Source organism: Phacochoerus africanus, chromosome 1 (genome assembly GCF_016906955.1).
Source record: "Phacochoerus africanus isolate WHEZ1 chromosome 1, ROS_Pafr_v1, whole genome shotgun sequence".
Lineage (NCBI taxonomy): Eukaryota > Metazoa > Chordata > Mammalia > Artiodactyla > Suidae > Phacochoerus > Phacochoerus africanus.
The window spans coordinates 91,775,542-91,799,964 of record NC_062544.1 but is presented as its reverse complement, the minus strand read 5'-3'; the positions used below and the strand labels follow the sequence as shown (position 1 = coordinate 91,799,964).

Genomic DNA, 24,423 nt, shown 5'->3' with positions numbered 1-24,423 from the left:
GTGACATGTGTGTTTTATTTAGGCCTCTTCTGATTGTCCTAGTGAACAACAGCCCTTTAAGTGAGGAGGTAGAGAGAAAGTTCATGACTCCCAAAACATGCTCACATTTTCTGAAGTCACATGACTGCCCCACAACACCCTCTCCTGCATACACACAGCATGATGGGCTGCTTAAGGGTACAGCCTCTGCCATGAGTACCTGGGCCTAAGCTTGAGCAAATTGTTTAACTTTTCTATGTTTTAGTTTCCACAATTGAAAAATGGAATCCATAAAAATACTGTTTTACAGAGCTCTTGGATAAACTTTTTTAAATGTGTGGAGTTCCCATGTGGCCTAGTAGTTAAAGATCTAGCCTTGTCACTGCTGTGGCTCAAGCTGCTACTGTGGCTCAGCTTCAATCTCTGGCCCAGAAACTTTCATATACTGCAGGTATGGCCAAAAAAAAAAAAATGTGTGGCATATTTAGGACAATACCTGGCACTTAACAGGAGTTTAACAAATGTCAGTTGCATTACCTCACTATAATCAGCCATGTGAGAATGTCTACTTACCCTCCAATGCATCCCAGGCTTCTGCAAGGACAAAGAATCAAGCCAGCTTCATGAGCAGGCAGTTTGTGCAGTCACATGGGTCCCCATGTTTGGAGGCTGGCATTTAGTTCAATACTCTGTTTTTACCATCTTGAAACTGTAATTTTATCTTTGAATTTGTGTTTTGTAGATGAAGTCTGGGGGAGAGGAGATCCATAAAATAGATATGTCTCCTGTGTTCTTCCCTGCTCCACTCACATACATTCTTTTTCTTTCTTTCTTTCTTTTGATTTTTTTAGGACTTCATCCATGGCATATGGAAGTTCCCTGGCTCAGGGTCAAATCAAAGTGGCAGCTGCTGACCTATGTTACAGCCACGACAGATCGAAGCAATGTCTGTGACCTACACCACAGCTCACGGCAATGCTGGACCTTAACCCACTGAGCGAGGCCAGGAATCATATGCACATCCTCATGGATACTAGTCGGGTTCATTTCCACAGAGCCACAACAGGAACACCCACATCCAGCATTCTTGGTGCCTCTTGAGCACAGAATTCTGATGACCCCACCATACCAGCAAAACTCAAATCAGGTACAAGGTAAGCATGTTACAACTACAGCTAAGTGGGAGAACCCTAAGAGGCCATGCTTTCCATTCCAACCATAATGTCTTTGAATGCAGAAAAAAGACAATAGCTGAGGAAAAATACTATAACCATTCCAAAGAGAGAACATGGAAGAAAGGAGATAGCTTTATATTTTGTGCCTATAGTGGCACTTTCTTCCTGCTTTTTGAATAAAGAGCATACTGCACAGCATTTTCAGTTTTCACTAGGTCCTGCTAATAACATAGCCGGCAGCATTTTTTTCTTTCTCCAGCTTCTCCCCAAAGTTCTACAGGACCTTCTACGGAAAGTCATCTGATTCCCCCATTCTTTCTGTTGTGACCTCCTGGCCAGCAATTACCTTGCAATTTATATACATATAAATTGCACCTTCACTCTTGGAGTTAATTTTGAACATGTCATCTCCCTTAATAGTCTTTCCTCTGAAGGGCAGGAACAGACTTGGCATTCTTATTTTGCTGGCCAGGGACCAGAATCACTGGGGCCCTCACGGCCAAAATAAATTCCAGGAACTAACAATGAACAGATAGAATCAGGAGCTCTAAGGCTGGGTCACAGCTAGCTTGAGAAGTAGTTGTTGAATGAATGAGAGATTACCAATGGTTCTGATCCCTAGAATGGTACTATTTCTGTTTCCAACACTCTCTGGTAAAATCTGGTCCATCCTTAATGGACTGTTTTAAATGCAACCTCATTCAGTGAAATCTCTCAGTTTTTCCCCCTCCCCTCACACCCATATCTCTAACTCTGATCTCAAGTTCCTTACCACATATTAATTATCTTCAACACTAATAAAATTTGAATTGAATTTCATTTCTCTAACTACCCTCTGATAACACTGGGGGCACAGCAGAGGGAGACTAGTTTGAAGCAGCTGAGAAGCACTTGCCTTGAGTACAAAATTTAAGAGAACATTAAAAATCTAAGTAATCAAGAGATTATATTTTCATGCCATATTTTACAAATCAAAATGAATGTAATAATTATCCATGATGAACAGTGTATCAGAGATTTAAATAGAGGCTTGGACCCTGTTCTTGCACCACTGGCCTCATTGTCTTCAGTATAATCCCAGCCCTGTTGGATCCTGTTTTATTTATCCTCTTACCCCAGCAGTTGATGAATAAATGAATATATGAATGAATTGCTTCCTTGAACCAAGTCCTCAGCTTGAAATTTATAGACCTTGGTAATGAGGATGGCTGTGGTGAAATGTGAGCATGGGTCATGAAAACAGCTTTGGTGTGGCTCTTAGATTGGAACCCAGAACCCTATGCTCTAAAATTTGAATATTATTTCCTGCCTTCATTTGGGTCCCCATAAATTCTCCTCCAATGTACCTCCTTGTGTAAAATGAGAAAAATAAGAAGTTCCCATTGTGGCTCAGTAGGTTAAAAATCTGACTGGTATCCATTAGGATTTGGGTTTGATCCCTGGCCTCATTCAGTGGGTTAAGGATCCAGCATTGTCATAAACTGCAACAAAGTTGCAGATGTGTCTTGGATCCAGTGTTGTTGTGGCTGTGGCCTAGGCCTCAGCTGCAGCTCCAATTCGACCCCTAGCCCAGGAACTTCCATATGCCACAGGTGTAGCCTAAGAAAGAAAGAAAGAAAAATGCCCTTCTCTTGGTAATCCTTCCTCCCCATCATGCAGCCTGTAAGGCTGCCCTCAGAGGACTGATTCAAATGGAATCCTAGTAGTTAATGGTGTTCCAATACCATTGCATTTAAATTGCCCTCCCTTATTGTTATATGATGCTGTTTCCTGAATTGTTTAATTAATGCCACGTTATTTTCGCCCTAATTTACTCTTTATTTCAGAAGTTTTCAGGCACAAATGGGATCAGAGAAACAAAGCCATTTAAACAAAGGGAAGCAATAGTTTTTGTTATACTTCACTCTCTGTATGATGTTCCCTATTTAAGAAAGAGTATAGGTCCAAATTACACTCAAAAAGAGAAAAAAAATTAAGAAGTTCCAGCGGATTAGGGCCTAAGGATAATCCATATTTGTGAAGGAATACTGGCATTACCGCACACCTCTACCTCTTAACAATGTCTTTCAAGTCACTCAGTGGCCCCTGGGAAAACCCAGCTGTCAACTAACTGGTGGTGGCCGTCAGGACAGGCTTTTCCCTCAGTGGCCAGCTTTCCACCCACAGTTCTGCCACCAGGGGGCCGCCTGTTTGGAACAAATGGTGCAGACTCCACAGCTTTCCTACAGACCAACCAAAACACCCCTTGGCAACTTTGGCGCAAAGCCCAGGAACTTCCCTGCAAAAGGAGAACAACTTCTTTCCAGCTACAAAACCTGCAAGTCCTAGGGTGCAGCCTTGCTGTGAGTGAAAAAAAAGAAAGCACGGATTTCTTGCCAAGAATGAGAAGTAATAGGGTCCATGAAGTCTGTCGGGAGAGGTCCCTCCCTCTCACCAAGAAGCTTTGGGGTTTGGGACTCCCTCTTTGGACACGCGCTGAAACCCTGAACCCAGGCGTGGGGCAGTGTCTGAATTCTTGACAGTTGTGGTCCTTAATGGTGACAAAAGGCTCCTAGTCCCTTTCCCTGGGATGCTCACAAAAATTGGGAATAAAACACACGTCACCGGCTGGAAATCTCAAAAACTCTCCAATAAATCATTGTTAAGACAGTTGAGGCAGAAAAAAAAAAAAAAAGTCAAAGCTTTACCAAAACTTTTCGTTATAGTAATAAATGTATATATTGAAAAATGAAGTCATGATTATTTCAATAGTATTTATCGTTGTACTCGGTGGTCAAAATAATTTTGTTGCAACTATAGCTCCGGACCAACTACACTTTAGTTTTCTGGGTAATCGGTATTTTCACAAGCATGCTTCTAGCGGAGAACACCGCCGTAGCCTGCTTCATTTTTTCCCAGCCAGAATCCTTGGCCTTCAAGACTAGGGGAGGGAGATTTTTAGAAGCTGATATTTGCTAGGGCATAACTTTTCAAGAAAATAAACTATTTTTGTCTTCCGGATTCGATTTGCACGTATCCAGGGCAAAAGCAAATGAAACAGGGCGGCCCTTTTGGAACCTGCGGAGGGTCTCTATTCTGCGCACATTTCCTAAGATGTGCAGGGTGGTGTGAGGGGTGTCGCCCGCAAGCGCAAGGCAGGTATTTTCCAAACTTCCATTCCCAGGGGTGGCGATGGTTGGGAACGCCAGCCGCCCGGCAGGAGCGAGGCCCCAGGAGGAGCCAGAGCGCTGTGTGGGCCCGACACGCGCCACAAGTGGTTCGGGGCAGGAGGGAGGAGCGCGACGGCCCGGGAAGGGAAGAGAAGCCAGTGCTTCTGGCAGTCACCCCCTCCCGGCCCCCAGTTCCTCGTCCCCCGTTTCTTCCTTTTTGCTACTAGAGGAATGACGCCCAAGCCCGAAGCTCCGTGCGCAAGCAGCCGGGTGGGTGGACGAGCGGCCACCAAAAACGCCGCGACATCGCCACCTGAAGACACTCTCGGGGTGGAGGGCACGGCCGGGACTGGGCTGAGAGGGAGCGCTCGCACCTGGGGCGGCAGGTGCGGAGGCGCGGAGCCTGGAGGCCCGGGCTGGGCGCGCGGGCAGAGGGCGCGGGCCCCGGCGCGGCAGGCACGTCCGAGCGCGGGGCCGGGGCCAGGCTGGGGCCACTAGGGGTCTGGGGCCGGCGGGCGGCCGGGACGGCGGCGGGGCGCCTGGCCCGTAGGCCATTTCCTCGCTGCGCCCCTGGCGGAGTCGGGCCGGCCTGCTCCTGGCCGCCGCCGCGCGAGTCGGAACGCCGGGAGGACCGGAGGGGAAACCAGGTCACCGGCTGGCAGACGCGGCGCGGCGCGGGCGCCGGAGCCGGAGGAGGGCAGCGGCGGGGAGCGGACCGGGGCGGGCCAGGCGCGCGGGCCGGAGAGGCGGGGACTCCGGCGCCCGAGCCGCACTCGTTTCCTGCGCCTATAAAAGTGGAGCGGCCCGGGCGGGCCGGCGCGGCCCTGGTTGTGGCCGCCTCTCTTCGCCCGGGGAGTTGACATTTTGCAGGACTCGCGCGACGTCCCGTCGCCGGCGCTCCCCGGGACCCGCCGCCGGGAGGAGGGGGCGGAGGAGGGTGGAGACTGCGGGGCTTGGCCAAGGAAGGCGCACATCCTCGGGCGGGCGGCCGTGACGCGGCGGGGATTAACTTTGCATGAATAATGTGAGTGCGCTGGGAAAGGAGACCTTCTGCTCCCGGGCTCGGGCAGCGCCCGCAGGCTGCCTTCCCCGGGCGGCGGCGCCCGACCGGCCGGCGCGAGGGCACCGGTAATTTGGCAAGAGAACTGCGCGGAGGCGGGGGCGGGGGGAGGGGGCGGCAAGTCCTCGCAGTCCCGTGGGTGGGCGGGAGGGCGACGGGGGTGTCACGGGAAGCCCAGGGGTGGGAGCGGCGTCGCCGGGGGCGCGCACGGGCAGGCAGGCGTGGGTGGGGTGTCAACCGCCCGGGTACTTTCCTCCCGGGGTTCGCTCCCCGGCTCGGAGAGGAGGTGCCTCAGCGTTCGGGCACCGCTCGGGCAGCCGCGGCGGGGGCAGCGGTAGAGCCAGGTGGCTCGGTCGGCGGTGTTCCTCAAACCCCGAGCCCGGCTGTTGACAGCCTCCTGGTGAAATGGAGTTTGGCATCCTCAACGCCCAACCAAGTGGAAGTTTCCATGATGAGGAAGTTCTGTGACACGAGGGTTCGGCAAAGGTTGGCAGACACTGGGGGAGGGGGGGGTGCGGTTTAAAGGGACTGTGGTCCCCCACCCCCTGTTCTCCTGCCCGGGAACTCGGGGCTTTGGAGCGGGGACGAATCCTGCGTGTTGCGCGCGCCGGTGCCTGGCGACTGGGCTTCTCCCGCCGCTTCTGGGGCTGGGGGCGATTTCGCTCGCCTCCCTCCTGGGTCGCGCTTCTTGCTTAGCTTCTCTTGACGCAGCATCTTCCTCTGGGCCGTTCCATTTGGTTTTGATGCCAAGAGTTATGCCAGCTGTGCTCTCCTCGCTACCCCTCGGAGATGGACTCATGGGGGAGTTTTCACTCCTGGTGGGTTTGGTCAGTCTCAGTTGCAGTTGTCACTTTTGCAGGAGGATTTCCCAGTGACCATTGTAGGGTTATTATGAGTGCTACTTCTTAAGCTTTTTGATGTATTTTAATTGGGGTGGGCTGAGTTTTTTTGTTGATGGACAGTTCAAGATATAATTTGCTCCAAATGAGAAATTTTAAAGGAAAGATCTAGAAACCTAACAATTCCTAAAGTGAGTCAAAGACACAAGAGTTTACCTGAGCAGACAAGCTCAAACTTTCCATCCTTCCCTCTCGCACACACAAAATTTGCGGAAAATTCAAACACTAAACCTAATCGGTAGCTAAATGAAGCAAAGTCTTCCCCTTAGCATGTTATTGGTTTTAGGTGCTGGTGAGAATCAGTTTTAAAGACCTGTTCTGAAACTCAAAAAATTAAGCGTTCCTTGGACAATGTATTAATAACAGAGCACAGCGATTTTTAATAGTGATTAATGTATTGGCCACTGTAGACCTCTTGAGTTATATCTTTACATTCTTTGGCCTTATACTTTACTAAGTTTATTTATGTTGTAATAACGTAAAGCATGCACTGGATTGCAAAGTAATGAAAATTGCATTTTAGTCAAAATATTCCATGATTCACTCTGAATATTTATGATGACCGAACTGTTCCCTAATTTACTTCTGCTTACCTCTCTTCTGAAACAAGTCAGGGACTAGGAAATGTTAAAGAAGACGGTGTTTTGATGAAATTTCTTTTGAGCAATGGATATTTTGAAGAGTTTTTATGCCATTTGGCTATTTTAATTGACTCTAACAGAAATTCAATACTAAGTGATTTGTTTGTGGTATAATATGGGAAGGCATTGGTGAATGACCATTTGTCATTTGTGTTCATTAAACAGATTCTTTCAGAATCTTGTTTTTGATGAATTTCAAAGTTTTATTATATATTGGAAGTAATATATCATCTGCTAGTAAGTATGATTTGCTTCTCATTTTTAGCAAGTGAAAGTAAATGATACTGAATTTAGCGGTAGACTTTTTTTGATGAAGCATTTCCTCTTGGGATTACAGTGCAAAGGCATAGTTTTATTGACATTGGGATATTATTTTATAAAGTAACTGACTTTAAAAGAGGAATAAACCTTTCATTACCCCCCCCCCCTTTCTGGATTCTTTGTAATAAATTCTTCTGTAGGGATGAGGTAAGACAACTTTCTTTTAATTGAGCATCTTTGGGGAAGCATGGTTTCTTAAAGTTTCCTTAAGAACAGAGAAAGTTGGGGATACCTTTTCTTTCCTGGGGTTTTTGCAGTTGTTTGAGGCATGGGGTATGTGGGGCCACAAAAGGAACTGCACGTTTCTTTTTTTAGTAAACTCTTCTTTTTGATGGAACTCAGAGTTAAGGTGATTGGTTTCTTCTTCTCCTTTTTGTCGTTTTATTGTAAGATTATTGTTATCTTTAAAAAAAAAAAAGAAAGAAAAACTTTTCTGACCATTTGAGCAAAAGCAGTCTCCCATCCTTTCTCAGAATCATCACATTGTTTCTATTTCCTTTCTCCCTCCCCCTTCTTTGGTCTTATTTGCAATCTGAATTCTTCATTTCAGTTGATACTTGTTGAGTACCTGTCCTTCACTCATGATTTTCCAGGATCTTGAACAGTGCATGGTAAACAGTAGGCGCTGAATAAATCTTTGTTGAATAAATGAATGCTTGTGCCCAAACACTGTATTCCCCAGAATACCTGACTAAGCATCTAAGTGGGTGTCAGTTGCGTTATGCCAAGATCTGTGCCTGTGTGTGCCATGAATATATCATTCAATTTTTATCTCTCATGTTGATTTGAAAGCTAATCCTGTTCTATGTAGTGACAATGCAGAGAGTTATTTCTGTGAGCTCTTCCTGGGGGCATTTGCCTTGAAATGAGTACATGGAAATCCTCAGCTGCAGTTTGTCCTACCTGTTATCTTGATTCCCTGAAGATACTGACCTTCAACTCCTGAGTTTCTGTAGAATCTTTATGAGTTCCAGAGGCATTGTCAGTGCTGAGAGTGAAATTCCAGGGAATAGACATCACTGGATGATAGCAATGCCTTCTCACTCAGCAGGTTCTGGCAGTGCCTTTGGCCCTGGCAGCCCTAAGGGGACCAAGGACATGTGGCGTATAGCTAGTCTACAAAAGTAGCCCTTGGGGAAGGGGTGAGATGGGATTGTGAGGACCCAACACAAGTTAAAAATGTCCCTTGGTAGTAGATTAGGAAACCTGGTGGTTAGCCTAAGTGTGAATTAAGGCAATCTCCCCTTTCCCCTTTTTGCACTTCCCATACATGTTCTGAACCAGGGATTGTGGGGAAATATTGTACTCTCTGAGTTTCGAAGCCATCAGGGTGTGATACCTAAGGGGTCATCTTCTAATACCTCTTCTGATAATTAGAAACTCTTTTTTTTTCTTTCATTGATTTTTATTTTTCCCATTATAGTTTGTTTATAGTGTTCTGTCAATTTTCTGCTATACAGCAAAGTCACCCCATCGCACATACATACACACATTCTTTTTCTCACATTAGCCTCCATCATGCTCCATCATAAGTGACTATAGTTCCTACTGCTATACAGCAGCTTCTCATTGCTTATCCATTCCAAAGGCAACAGTCTGTATCTATTAACCCCAGATTCCTAGTCCACCCCACTCCCTCCCCCTCCCCCTCCCCCGGGCAACCACAAGTCTGTTTGCCAAGTCCATGAGTTTCTTTTCTGTGGAAAGTTTTATTTGTGCTGTATATGAGACCAAAAAAAGAAAGGAACAAAGGAGAAACAGAATCAACTAGAAAACAAGGTTTAAAATGGCAGTAAATACATAATCATGGGAACTCTTGACTGGTGAGTCTAAAAGTAAATTACAATTGATGGTTATGGTAATTTGTTTTTGTCTATATCAACTTCCAGAAATGTGTCTCAGTAAATGCATAATAAGAGTCCCACAAAATGATGAGACTGGTAAAAAATAGTGAAGGAAGAAAGTTCCAGATCTTATAGAGGAGTAAAGATAATTAAACTGAAATCATAAATGCTTATTGCTTTTCAGTGTTTAATTAAGCTCTGAGCTTCTCAATAGCCAAATTAACAAAAAAAGGGCGGGGGGAGATTGGAGGTGGCAGGTATGTGCTGAAGATATAAGAATAAATCAGGTAACATTTGTAGAATGCTTATTATGGTAGATGGCAGTTTGCATACTGGACCATGTAATAGCCAACACTTGAACTTCATTTCTACAGAAAATGAAGTAACATTCTTAATATGGTGATCTTTTACCAACCCTCCAAGGGAAAAAAGTGCAGAAGGTGTAATAAGAAAAGTCACCCAGTGGGAGTTTATCTTTGGGAGCCTGAGCTACTGTGGCCTCATCATGGTGGAGATTCTAAACACTGTCCCCAGTGCAGAAATAGAGCTCAGAAAACTTAGAGGAATGAAGGGTTAACATGTTCTTTAGGCTGACTTTCTCAAATATCCAGTGTCTCAGCCAAGCTTTTAACTGGAGCAGTCTGAGAGGACAGGACAGCCAGGTACTTGAAAAGGACCCAATGGCCATAAACCTCTCTGAACAGGTGGCCTCAATGCTTTGTGCTTTCATCTGTGTAGTTATCACCCTGCAGAGCAGTGTGTGTGTTCGTGTTTTTTCCTTCCTGTCTTCCCCTCTGAACTGTGGGTTTACTCATCCTTGACTCCTAGCACCTAGTGAAGACTTTGACACATGGGCCCAGAGAGATTCTTGTTGAAAGTATGAATGGCAGGGGGAGAAGGGGAGATGCTTCTCTTTCTTTTCTGACATTGTATTAAGTGTCACCTTCTGGCTTAGTTTTGTCCAAAATGAATGTTTGCTGCCTGGGTTATATCATATGTCCATATCACAGCTGAGTGTTTTGCTAGAAGGATTTGTTTTAGTGTCTGAGCTGGTTAAGTAATGGATAGCAGGTTAACTCCTTGCTTTATTTAAAGTCATTTTGCATAGTTGATTTGATTCCTCATTCAGCCTACAAAAATTTATGTATCTTCTGTGTACCAGCTAGCCATTTAGCAGCTCAGCGTGTAGCCTAGTGACCTATGAGACAATAAGCATATATTAATACAAAGAGATTCTGAAGTAGTCTCCACCTTGATGGAATGGATATGCATATTGGGGTCTCTCAGATAGCCCCGTAGATGAAATAAAATTCTTTTAATCTGAGAGGTGATTGTTTTGTGGATTTTGTCACCCAGATATATTCGTGAAAATTGCAATGCAAGTCAACCAGTTTTCTCCTGGAATCCACGTGGTGTGGGGTTGAATGAATACGTTTAGGCCAGTGAGTCTCCGATTAAGGATGTTCACTCTCTGCCTTAAGCTCCCAACTCGTTAGTCAATTATGGACTTTAAGCAAGTGGGCTTAGGGGGAGTATACAAATCACTGAATCACAAAGAATATATTTCCAGAGTTCCCATTGTGGCGCAGCAGAAACGAATCCCACTAGGAACCATGAGGTTGCAGATTCGATCCCTGGCCGTGCTCAGTGGGTTAGTTAAGCATCCGGCATTGCCGTGAGCTGTGGTGTAGGTCGCAGATGCGGCTCAGATCTGGCATTGCTGTGGCTCTGGCGTAGGACGGCAGCAACAGCTCCGATTAGACCTCTAGCCTGGGAACCTCTATATGCTGCAGGTTTGGCCCTAAAAGGACAAAGGACAAAAGATCAATATATATATATGTATTTCCATATCCTCCTCTCAGGAATCTGGTTAACTGACAGCTAGAATCATGATCTACGTTTAATGGTAATGTTGTTTGGTCCATACTTTCCTAATTTCAAGGAACTTGGGAGACTTTATGTACTGGCAGCTCTTCTTGTGCAGTACTATTTTTATTGAGTGAGAAACTGAGCTCTGCCGTGAACTCAAGTATCTTTTCCAAGTGGCAAGTCCAGAGAGCCAGGAATTAGGACCCAGGAACCTTGACTCTGTCCCAGGAAGCATGTTGGAGACTTTCCATCCTGTCAATCACATACTCTAACATAAATAAATAAACATATCTATGTATGTATGTATGCATACAACACACAATAATATGTATATTATGATATAGAACTAATATGTCTAGAGCAGTGTATTATGTATAATAATGTGTATGTGTATGCATGTGAACTATAGTTAGGGCACATATGACAATGAGGAAGAGATTGATCAGAACTAAGTTTCTCATTCAAATTCCTAGTTCTAAAAAAAAAAGATCTTTCAAGGATCATGGCTTCTCTTCTGTGATCAAGAATTTAGGGGTTCATTCAGAACATCATGAGTGATAAGCTGATGAAAGCAAAAGCTTGGACTAAGGAATGCTAATTGAAAGCAGAGATGTCTTCTTAATTTGGGAAATACACTTGTGTCACTCTAGTGAAGGCCTAGCCTAGGAGTGTCTACGATGAGGAGACTGGAGGAGATTGTCATGGTTTTAGTGGCAAAATGTATGATCATGACATTCAGCAGCCCATTAAATGGTCTGGCTCTTGTGACGTGTTGTTTAGTGGATCTCAAGATGGTTCAGATATACTTGCCCCTCTTTTGTTTCCTTTAAGACTATTTTCCCAGATTTTCCACAATGGTTCCACAGAATAGGTGCTCTGAAAATCATGATTGATGTCAGTGATCGTGACATTCCTGAGTTTGGGTTAACTTTTTCTTTTCCTCTCTCCTATGCATAAACGTGTCACTAACTTGCGTGTCTGTACAAGCACAATCTGCCTCTGTGACAAGTGTGTGTCATGTTCTCACCTACGGTGACAAAGGCACAGCTTGTCTCTGGCTTCAGCCATGGTTCCCATGGTGAGAAATGCCCTAGCCACACTGATGTCCCCAGCTACAAATCCTGTCACCACTTTTAGTCTTTTTCCATACTTCCGAATGTTTTGGCAGATCCTCATCTGATTTTACTTTTTATTGATGCCGCTCTATGGGAAGTCCTGAGTTTAACAACCTAACGCAAGTGTGTTCAGAGCCTACTTTTATGCTTATGTTGCACTATGAATCTCCAAGAGCAAGGACAGGTACCAAAACTTATTTGGTTATTGTATTCTTTGGTTGTGTGTGTGTGCTTGTATAAAACTGCAGAGTTCAATGCAAAGTTGTGAGGCATAGTTGAGAGTATTACACTTAAAAATTAGTCTCATTTGTTTTAACTTCTGACTACATTTTATAATAAGTAGTAACTCAAAGGAGCCAGCCCCACAGCTGAACCTTTTTGCTTTTCTGTAGAAAATCTATCAGTTCATATTCAGCACTGATTAATGCTGCCATTGTTTAAGGGTTTGTGCTGCTGTAAAAATCAGGCTAAATTGCTGTTATTTTAAAAATCTTATAATCATGAAATATATCTTTTCTTGGCTTCATTTCTGGTATTTAGATATATTAGTTACAGAAGCCAGAGAGTGGTTTCTTTCCGGTATGTATGTTTTTGTTTATCCTTAAAAACTTCACCTAAGATTCATTGTAATTTCTACTCTACCTCCAGCATCTGGAAATCTAGAATAATGAATTTATGTCTGAATTGTAGTTACAACAGGGGAAAGCATGAGATTGTATATTCTCTTGTTATTTGGCTTTTATTTAAAAGAAAAGAAACCAGGGGAGCCTTATTCAGAAAGTCTTTTTAAAAAACAATTTGAGTTGTGGCCTGTGTGGATGATGAACATACCAGTTTATCCTCTAGTGTAGTGGTTGAAAGGGACTCTTTAGAAAAACTAATTCTAGCCATTTGGTGAATTAATTTGATCTCACACTATAGAATCATAAATGTAAGTTGTTGCTAAGGTGAGGGCATCCCCTGGAATGTGCCCTGCACACATTCATTTACTGTTAATTACCTGTGTGTGTGTGTGTGTGTGTGTGTGCAGATTTATCTTTATCAAAGTTGCCACAAAAAACAAGCCTTAAAATAGGTAAACTTGTTTCTTTGCTCCTGGAATTAATCCATCCCTCCATTTCTGCATCCATCCCCTCATCCCTCCACCCATCCATCCATCCCAGCACCCATCCTTCCACCCATCTGTCCCATCCATCACATACTCATTGAGCATCTACTGAGTACCAAGCTCTATGGTAGGTGCCAAGACACCATGGTGAACATTTAAAAATCCTTGCTGTGGAGATGCTCAGAGTCTCTTGGGTCAATCCACAGGAGTTAATTTAGGGTAGAGCAGTGTTTCTCAGCCTCTGAACTATTAGCATTTGGAACTGAATAATTCTTTGCTGTGAGGAGCTGCCCTGTGTCTTGCAGGGTGCCTAGCAATGTCACTGGCCTCTGCCCACTATATACCAGTAGCTTCCTCCTACATTCCAGTTGCAGCCATCAAAAATGTCTCCAGATACTGCCGAATGTCTCACAGGAGGCAAAACCACCCCCACTTAAAACAACTGGTATAGAGTTAAGATCTAGGGCTAAAGAGTGGAATGTGTAGATTCGTATCTTGGCTTCCCCCTGGCTTCGTTGCATGTGTTCAGTTTCCTCATCTGTAACACATGAAGATTAAATGAAATAATGTAGCACTTGACCCACAATTAAGTGTTCCTAAATATCAGCTATTCGTATGGTGGGAGAATTAATGCTTCAACAATTATAATAAATCACAATATTGAGGAGTTCCCACTGTGGCTCAGTGCGTCAGGGATCTGGTGTGGTCTCTGCAGAAGCTCACGTGGCTGCTGAAGCCCAGGTTCAATTCCCCAGCCTAGCGCAGTGGGTTAAGAATCTGGCATTGCCACAGCTGTGGATTTGATCCCTGGGCTGGGAACTTCCATACACTTTGAGTGCAGCCAAAAGAAAAAATCACAATATTGACAAGTTCTGTGATGGAGTAGGTACAGTGTACAGTGGGGTCCCATGGTCTAGAGTGGGGAGAGTAGGCAGTGAGAACACTGAAGGCAGGCAGGTGAAGTGGGGGTCAAAGTAGGAAGCATCTGGGGAATTGCAGGGATCTTAGTTGGCCTTGCAGAGAACAGTAAATGGGGTTGTAGGAGCAGGTAGGAGTCACATGGCAAAGACCTCCCTGGCCAAATAAGTAAGGTGGACCTTATCTTGATAACATGAAGAGACCAAGAGATGTCCAGCACAACAGAGTTTTATTTTAGAAGGGTTTTTTGGGATAGGTTTTGAGTGGGACAGAGACTGGAAATGATGAGCTCAGTTAGAGGTTCTGGAATAACACACTGAGAGGTGTTGACTGCTGGAAAAGGGGGAGTTATATGTGGCTGTGAAGTCTTTGGAAACAAATTTCACTTTCTCCAAGATGTGGCAATTTTTTTTTGAATTAAATTCCAATAATGGATATGTTTAGCAAGCTGGCTCTGTATTTGGGGAATTTGAAGATTAATTTCAAAGCAGGCTATGTGATAGGTTCCCTATCAAGTGTTTTCAAATGAAATTTAATTTAAAAACTATCTTGCAGTCTCTTTGTAGCTGAATATTACCCAAGGATTTCTCTGCTATTAAGTTTTGATTTTTTTTAACTGATAGAGATTTTATTTCTTTAATGATCAAAATTAGAGATGGGTGGAGAGTATTATGAATCAGTCAATGAGTGAATGATAGTGGCCTTGTGGAAATACCACCTAATTAAGAATAAGGGGGGGAGTTCCTGTCGTGGTGCAGTGGTTAATGAATCCGACTAGGAACCATGAGATTGTGGGTTTGATCCCTGGCCTCGCTGAGTGAGTTAAGGATCTGGCTTTGCTGTGATCTGTGGTGTAGGATGCAGACATGGCTTGGATCCCACGTTGCTGTGGCTCTGGCTAGGCCAGTGGCTACAGCTCCGATTAGACCCCTATGCCACGGCTGTGGTCTTAGAAAAGGCCAAAAAAAAAAAAAAAAGAATAAGGGGAGTTCCTGCTGTGGTGCAGTGGGTTAAGGATCTGTCATTTTTTCTGCGGTGGCTGGGGTCACTGCTGTTTTTCTGATTTGACCCCTGACCCGGGAACTTCCATATACAGTCGGTGCAACCAAAAAAAAAAAAAGGAATAAAAATATTTTGGACACATCTCTTGACTTATCTGAGCTTTAATTTCCTTAGTCATGAAACAGTAAGTGTAGATAAATTGGGTGATTTCAAAGTTATTCTTAGTCCAGGCAGTACCAGTATTAATGTCTTCATATTGCAAGTTTTAATTTTCAAAAATATTGCAAAATATGTTACAAAAGCAGGCTTGTGGAGTCAAAGACAGCTCTACCTAGGGTAATATAAAGGCAAATAATTATTTTTTCTTTTCCTTTTACATGTCCTTAGTATGATACTCCTTATCATTGATTCATCTTATTTCTTTTCTTTTCTTTTTTTTTTTTTTTTTTGTCTTTTTGCCATCTCTTGGGCCGCTCCTGCAGCATATGGAGGTTCCCAGGCTAGGGGTCTAATCAGAGCTGTAGCTGCCAGCCTACGCCAGAGCCACAGCAACATGGGATCCGAGCCGCGTCTGCGACCTACACCATAGCTCACGGCAACGCCAGATCCTTAACCCACTGAGCAAGGGCAGGGATTGAACCCGCAACCTCATGGTTCCTAGTCAGATTCGTTAACCACTGTGCCACGACGGGAACTCCCTGGTCTTATTTCTTAATAATCCAACACAGACTTTCTGCAAACATTTTCTATAATAGGCCATATAATAAATATTGTCAGGTTAGCTTTTCAGGAGTACTCAACTTTGCCCTGTAGTCCAAAAGCAGCCATATATAATATGTAAATGGTCATGACTGTGTACCAATAAAACTTTATTTATAAAAACAGAAGGTAGGTTGTAGTTTGCTAACACCTGCTGATCCAGCAGGAGTCCAATAGAAATATAATTTGAGCCACATATGTAGTTTTAAATTTTCTAGTAGCCACATTATAAGTAAGCAAAAAGCAACCAGTGAGTATAATTTCAATAGTATATTTTATTTCATCCAAAATATTCCAAAATTATTAACATTTAATCATTATAAAGTATGAATGAGCTATTTTACTCTTTTGTATTACATCTTTAATATCTGGGGTATCTTTTTCACTTGCAGCACATCTCCACTTCAGCCAGCTACATTTCAAGTGTTCAGTAGCCATCTGTGGCTAGTAGCTGCCATAAATATTGGGCAATACAACTTTCACCTTAAAAATCTATGATTCTGGAGTTCCCATCATGGCTCAGTGGTAATGAACCTGACTAGTATCTATGAGGACACGGGTCTGACCTCTGGCCTCACTCAGTGGGTTAAGGATCCAGTATTATCATGAGCTGTGGTGTAGGTCACAGATGTGTCTTGGATCTGGCATTTCTCTGGCTGTGCTGTAGGCTGGTGGCTACAGCTCTGATTCAACTCCAAGCCTGGGAACTTCTGCATGCCGCTAGTGTGGCCCTATAATTCTATGCAAAAATAATTTATGTGCATAACTTGAAGTGACTAAGACACTTCCTTTTTCTTGCCACATATATATATATTGGTTAGGAAAATACTATCAACACTTTAAGATAAAATTTTAAAAATACACAGTGGCTGAAAACAGGAGTTTATCTTTCACCCACATGAAGCTGAACATTGCTGATCCTAATTAACTGGTGGCCCTGCTGTGTTGATTGTGAGGAGTCTTGATTCCCTTGATCTTGGGCTCCTCAGTCTCCAGCTCAAGGCTTCCAGGGTCGTGTCTTCATTATATCAGACATCTGAGAAGGAAATAGAGAGTGCAGAAGCCCACCCGCCTCCTCACTGCCTGGCCTTGGAAGTGACACAGAATCATTTTGTTCCACTTCCTCTGGTGAGAACAATCATGTGCCCCCACTTCAATGAAGCAGGATGGGAAATTCAGTACCTGCCTCACTGCTGCTTTCCTGTGATGCCTCTTTGCTGTGGAAGGGAAACCAGAATACTTGGGGGGCAGTGAGTGGTCTTTGCTGTACTCTGTTTTTCAGTTCTGTGAGGCTCTCCTGCTCATGTCCCTGCCTTGGTACTTTTGGAGGCATTGGCAAGTGATTGGAAACATCGCAATAGCAGTGAGGTAACCCAGTTCTGGGTTTTGGAGCAATACCACCCTCCTAGCTGACCCAATTCTGTCTTCTCACTTCCTGCTCACTCTTATGGGGTCATCTTTAATCTGGCTAGACCTGGTTTTTCCTTTTAGTTTGACCATCACTTTTATTTCCTTGATAGATCTCTGTGGGTCATAATGTGTGCATAGTATTGAGGCCTTGCTGATTGATCCTGGTATTACTGGCATGTCATTCATGTGCTGTATTTTTTTTTAAAGGAAACGAATTTAAAGTAGAGATGTCAGGAAGCAGAGGCCAGAACCAATACTTGGTGTGTTGACAGAGGTACTGAAGCCATTTTCATTGGCATCATTTTACACAACTTTAGACTGTTTAAATAAATGACTCATTACATAATAGCTTGACTAAAAATAGCAATTTTCCTAGTGTTTATTCTACTTATCATTCCTTACTACAATGGGTAACCATCTTTTTTAGTCAAAAAGGGTATTTGTTTTCCTCCCAAATTATAAACATGCTTGATCAAATATTCACCTAGTTCTATGGAAGTCTGTCCTGTGAAGGAAATGTGAGACAGGCAGGAATAATAAAAGTAAGGTAAGTGAAAAGAACAAAGAAGCTCCTAATCTCTCTCCCAAGCCCCAGCTTTCCTTCTAACTATGCATATTTTGCCTTTCTGAAAACATATCATTTAATTATTATTAAATGTCTTGTTCTGAGAAATAAGGAAATACCAAGTTCACATGTGTTTTGGATTATCAAGAAGTAAAAAGAACCAGTGCTCAGAAGTATCATGCTAGGGACATGGAAAAGGAAAAAAAATAATTGTTTGCCTTTATGTTACCCTAGGTAGGGCTGTCTTTGATTCCACCAATCTATTTTTGTAAAATATTTTGCAATATTTTTGAAAATTAAAATTTGTGGTATGATGAGGTTACTCCTTATAAGCCCCCCTCAGGTACAGAATCCAGCTGATTCTTGCTATTCTATCATAAAGAAGAAATAATTCAGCAATCCCCAACTTCTTCCTGGCCCATTACTGGGATCTATGGGGCTCAGAGTAACCTGCATTGTGGGCACCAGTAATGTTCTTTTTTTTTTTTTTTTTTTTTTTTGGCTGCATCCATGGCATGCAGAAGTTCCCAGGCCAGTGGTCAAACCCACACCACAGCAGTGACGACGCTGTAACCTTTAACCACTAGGCCACCAGGGAACTCCAGTAATGTCATATTTTAAAGTCCTATTGCAGAGCAGAAGAAGAGATACCCCTTTCCCTTATAGCCAGGTGGGTTGTGGGGAAGGTGGAAACTGGGAATCCGGGGTCCTGGATTAGTTGAGAGCTGGGGCTTTGGAGAGAGAATAGGAGTTATGGGTAGGGTGATGGACAGGCATTGAGTTGGATGCCTGGCTTTGCCTCCTTCTAGCTTGTCTCTCCAACAAGTTACTTTACCGCTTTGAACTTCAGTCACCCCTGTCTGTGCAATGACATTAACATTGGTACTTACTTCACAGCATTGTGGAGGAGATTAAATGGGGTAATGGTTATAAACTGCTAATCCAGTCCAAAGTGCCTGGCAAGTACCCAATGCGTGGAAAACAATTTTATTATCATCTTATTATTACAAAAGTTGTAAAATTGATTGTCTTAGGTAAACTCGCACCCTGGAAGAATGGAGCTTGATTGTCCAAAAGGCAGGAAATCAGAGAGAGAGAGCTGGGAGTCAGCCTCCATATTTCTTTGCAACATTAGTTTTTGTTTCTTTGTTTGTTTGTTTCAGTTTTAAATTGTTAAGCTGTGTTGACTGGTAACAGTGTCCTTTTTGTGGATGTCCTAGCATTTTTCAGCCTCAACTGATGCATTCCATGGTCATTCATGGAACTTAAGGAACCCTCAGGGTTGGTGGGAAATAATAATAGATGTTCAGTTACCCATCTTCCTCTCCCACTTGAATTGAATGTGATGCTGAAGCTTACTTCCTTTTTTCATAGTATCTACTCCCCTCTCTTGCTTTAATGCTCTTCTGCTGTCCACAATCAAACTAATGCCTCCTAAAGTCCAATGCTCATGTTTTCCTGCTTCTGTTTCAACTCAGCTTTCCAATATCCTTCATTCAAGGCATTCCCCAAATCCTGCTCCAGTTAACTGGGATTGAGATCCGAATTAGCTCTGGCTCTGCCCCACTGAAACATGGCCCCTTAATGACAGTTTCCTCCACCCCTTCATCCAAAGGTAACCTTACATGTTTAGTAACTACTGTGTGGGTTTCTTCACAGTTCAGTGTCCAAACCTTGCAGTGGTCAATAGAATGGATATTTCTCTGCTAGACTGGAAGTTCCAAGAGGGCAGGGGCTGTGTGTTGAACAAGTTTGGTAGAGTCTAAAAGGCAGGGCCAGCAGGTAGGTGCTGAGTATGCTTTCCTTCTGTTTTTACCAACCACACGCAGGCTGTTTTCATATAATCAGGATGAATCTAATTTTAAAATGAACAACCGTGTGTCCTTAGATGAACCAGAATATACACTTACAAGGCGCTGATGTCCTGCATTATAAATAAGGGAATAGTTTGTCCTGCAGAAAAGCTCTGCTGTTCTTTTCCCTTAAAACAACAACAAACAAACCAAAAAACGTCTCCATACGTAAGAACTGAGATAGATCTTCCTGTCTCCTCACCTGAGTTGACAAGAAATCAGGGCCCCCAAGTGGATATTCTCTGCAAAGATGAAACCCAGCAAACATCCACAATCCAAGAAGAAAGTCTTCTGAGGATTTATGAAGAAGCACCCTTAAGAATGGCTGGCTGTGAGAGTTCCCTCATGGCTCATTGGATTAAGGATCCAGCGTTGTCATTGCTGTGGTGTGGGTTCAATCCCTGGCCTGGTAACTTCTGAGTAGATCCTAAGCTTGGTGCCTGATTCCCAACTGTATGGCAGTGGGAGTTCTTAGGCTATGGCTTCAGGTTCCTTCAGGGCCACAGGAAAAGGCTGAGGCTCTTGGAAAGTGTCAGCTGTGCTGCTCTTTGCAGACCTATTGCTGGTGTGTGGAACCCCTGGTGCACATTGCTACATGGAGTCCCTCAAGCTCCTAGCATTTTCTTGAGATTTTTAGCATCTCAGAATTCCCAGTACAGGGAAGAGTGATTTAACATCACCCTGAGGGGATTTACAGTTCACTTCTCTTTGTCTAGCAGAGTTTTGAAAATAGCTGTTTCATTTTGCTATTCTGTGGTTTTAAACCCCACTGGTAATTCATTAAAGTTCATTTGAACTATGGCAGCTGTTGTTTTCATCTTTGTCTCTTCTCAGCACTGGAATAAGACCCCCCTTCTTGGAGTAGAGTGTTACTTATTTGAGTTCTTGTAGAAGTTTGACTTCAGGGGCATTGTGCCCACATTCCCTGCCAGCCTTGAGCAAAAGATGTGGCTTTGCCTGTTCCCTCGTTGGGAGACAGAGGAATGTGGCTGAACTTGGGTTTATGGTGGTCTGAAAGAAGTGGGTTGAGAGCCTTTGGCTCAGAGTCCCAGTGATTCTGCAGTCAGGACCTGGAAATGGGCATATCAGTACCTCTTAAGAGGTGGCTGCTGTGGACCCAGAGAAGTCTCACATTAAAGGAACTTGAGGATCAAGTGGTCTCCAGCCCAGTATTCCTTCAAAAGACTCACTATTAAAGTTGGGTTCCCCAGAAGCAGACCCTGAGATGAGAATTCAAGTGCAAGTTCTTTTAGGGGGAAGGTGAAGAAAACACCCCCAGGAGAGTGGTGCCTGAAGACTGCCTACAGAAGCAATTCATTTCCTGGCATTTCAGGACTGCTTCTTGGCCAGCCAAGAACACACCTCCAGGCAAGAGAATGCAGTTTTTGGCAGTCAGAAGACAAGCTGGTGGGCACTGAAGTGGTGCTGATGAGGATGGGGTCGGGCACCGGGCAGCCTTTCTTGTCAGTGGCATGATACCCTGGAGGGCAGCCTGTAATCCTCATTTCTACCCAAGGACCACTGGCCTCTTTCAGACTTCTGCTGGGTTCTCACACCCCATAGTCTGCCTTCATCTGGAGAGGTGGAGCTGACCCCACCAGCAGATGGTTCAGGATCAACTAGAGAGAGATCTGGTAAAACAGGGTGCACAGCCAAGCCCCTAACCCCCTTCCTTAGCCTCATCTCTCCTTGTTCTCTCTGAGACCTTGCTCATTGTCTGTGATGGCCTCCTGGTCCTGATGGGTGCATTTTCCTTCCTGATAGCATCTGCTCTGGGCTCTCCCAGGCTTTTTTGGTCCCCCAGGAGCATGGTTTCTCAGCCTGGGCACTGTTGACATTTGGGGGCAGAGAATTCTTTGTGGTAGGGGCTGCCCTGTGCATTACAGAATGTTTAGCACCATCCCTGCCCTCTACTCACTAGAAGCCATTAGAACTCCACCCCTGAGTCATGATAATCAGAAACATCTCCAGAGTTCCTGTTGTGGCTCAGTTGGTTAAGAACCCGACTAGTACCCATGAGGATGCAGGTTCCATCCCTGGCCTTGCTTAGTGTGTTAAAGATCTGGCATTGCCATGAGCTGTAGTGTAGGTCTCAGATGAGACTCTGATCTGGTGTGGCTGTGGCTGGCAGCTGCAGCTATGACCCCTAGGCTGGAAACTTCCATATGCCACAGTGCAACTGTAAAAAGACAAAAAAAAAAAAAAGAGAGAAGGAAGGAAAGGAATGGAGGGAGGGAGGGAGAAAAAGAATCTCCAGACATTGATTGCCAAGCTTCCCCTGGCAACCCCAGGGGATTGTCCCCATTGAAAACCACTGCCTTAAACCTTCAGTTCTAAGTCTTAATCCTTGCCTCCCCCAAGTTCCTCATCAATTATAGTCTCCCTTCATTATGATCCTAGTTCTCATGGGAGTGGCAGAGGCATACCCAGATCTACCTCTTATTCCACCTGTCCATGTCCTAGTCCAAACAGGAGTTAAGAATCACTGCCTTGGTCTGTCTCTCTCTCTTCCTCTCCTTCCTTCCTCTCTCTCCTCTCCATCCACCTCATGAACAACTGCAATTTGGAAATAGGCACTTTTCATTTCTGCCTCCTTTTTAGAGCCCCCTTGCTCAGTTCAACAAAGCAAATATTGTAATAGTGAATCAGCCAATAAAGTAAGATGTATCATTTAAAACCTATGTTCATGCGTTCCCTCTCTTATCACACACATACCCAACACCAAATATGTGCCAGGGACAGGCTCAGGTACAGTAGGGAGTACTCTAGACACAAGGAGTACACAGAAGACAGCCTCACCAAAACTAAGACTGTTTTCGTTTTATCAGTCACCTACACCTCAGCTTCTGGAAGCTGGAAGTATAGAAAGCCGGTATCTCACCAGGGGTCATTAAAATTCCTGCTCCGTATTTCCCAGGGTGGGAATTCTGACTAAATGCTTTAGAACTATGGAATCCCGCTTTGAACTCCAGGATTTAGCGCCATCACCTTCAGAAGTATGTTGTGAGTGCGGTCCACCTTGACAAGCCGGTTTCACAGTTTAACAAGTGCCTGAAATGTGAATAAATCTTTTGCATTCTTGTTTGTCAGCATCACCTTTGCTGTTCCTCTTTGTCGAGACTGGCATAGCTGGGGCTCACATTTTCAGGTAACCCCCTCCAAAGGGGCATGTAAGCAGTCAGGAACAGGGTGACCTCTTTCCTGCTTTTGGGGGGTGAGGATTGATTGTGGAGGAAGGACACAGGAGCACAGATCACAGAGGAGAGGATGAGGGAGGATGAAGGAGCCCCTGAGGACGGCTCCTTTACAGGGAGTGTGTGGCCCGTGGGAACCCTGAGGTGGTCCCCACCTGCCCAGGGAGCAGTGAGGCCTAGTGTGGCTGTGCTTTGGTGTGTATCCCCTGACACCTGCTCCTCTGCACCCCCACCTCTCAGAGCCTGCTGCCCCCAGACCAGCCCAACCACATCTCCAGGAGATGGTGGGAAAGGCAGAGTCCCAGTGCCCCAGCCCTGCCCAACCAGAATATGCATTTCTGCAAGCTCCCCTGGGAGTTGACTGCAGTGGGAGATGAGCTTTTATTCTGCTTGCATTTTGTACTTCTTCTTAAGTAAAAATATGCAGTCCCAGTGTATGAAAGAGATAGTGGGTAAACCTGATGGATATTGCCTACCCCATTATGCCTGGTTTATTGTTTTTCAGATTTGGTAATCAGCATATCAGTGGGCCTTGAATCCACATAAGGAATCACAATCAGCAAAAGTTTTAAGCAACAAAGACTAGAATAGAGGGTATTAGAAATATTTCATTAAAAAATTCAAATATACGCACACACACACACACACACACCTTTATATGTATGTTCTGAGTCATGATAGCAAAATAGAATTCTGGCTGGGGTTATGGTTTAAAAAAAAAAAGCAAGCAAACAATCTTCCTCCCACAAATGAATGTATCTGTTTAAATATGTATTTATCAGTTTTTTTTTTAATAAAACCTGGAGCACATGCATTAGATGAAGTGTGGCCCCTTGACTCCCCCAGAGATGGTGAGATTATATTTCCTTATTCAGATTCCTGAACAGGTAAAATATATGTTTTAAAAAATATTTCAATTGCACATTAATGATAATAAGCATTTAAATTTCACATTCAGTTTCAAAAAACAATGCTCTATCAGAGAATACCTCAAAATCTTGGAAAAGATACTTTCAAAGACAAACTCATTTTAAATCGTGAAAACACAGCTCTGGGTTGATGGGAGAGCATGTGTTAGCTGGAAGGGAATAATAATTTTGACCTGAAAAAAAAAAAATCCCCAGGTCATGAGAGGTACAGGGAGTCCCAAAAGTGGCAGCCCTGTTTACAATTTTAATATCTTCAGAAGTGTGAGTGCTAGCAATTTGCAAGAAATTATCTGGAAGTTTAATCATTTACATTTCTTTAACTCTCATTTAGCTTTGCAGATTTTGAAAAGTAAATTTTTTACTTTTAACTTATGGTTTCAGTGGTTGCCAGCTTCCATCAGAGAGACTCAAGACAAAATAAAAATGAAAAATCTTATTGTACATGGAATTGCTTTCTTAATTTCATTTTCAGGCTGTTTATTGCTGTCATATAAAAATACAGTTGGTTTTCGGGGGGGGGGGAATCTACTTTTCAAAGGCTGCAAGGCTTAGTGAGTGTAAAACAGATGTAGATAATGAGGCTTTCCAGAGCCAGAGCGTTCTCCTCTGAGTTTGCAGCATCAATCCTTCCCA

The 24,423-nt window shown here is 43.9% G+C and overlaps 1 protein-coding gene across 4 annotated transcripts in view; it reads left to right on the top strand.

The window, feature by feature from the left end:
* Positions 1-5,089: 5,089 nt before the first annotated feature.
* THRB (thyroid hormone receptor beta) overlaps positions 5,090-24,423 on the top strand; it is a 459,282-nt gene continuing 439,948 nt past the window's right edge. For 2 of the 4 annotated variants that reach the window (XM_047769184.1, XM_047769178.1), the window contains exon 1: positions 5,090-5,327. The gene's annotated coding sequence lies outside the window, so the exon portion shown is untranslated. Of the gene's footprint in view, positions 5,432-5,553; positions 5,850-24,423 lie in introns of those variants that run through there. The other 2 variants (XM_047769175.1, XM_047769181.1) reach the window with 2 other exon arrangements.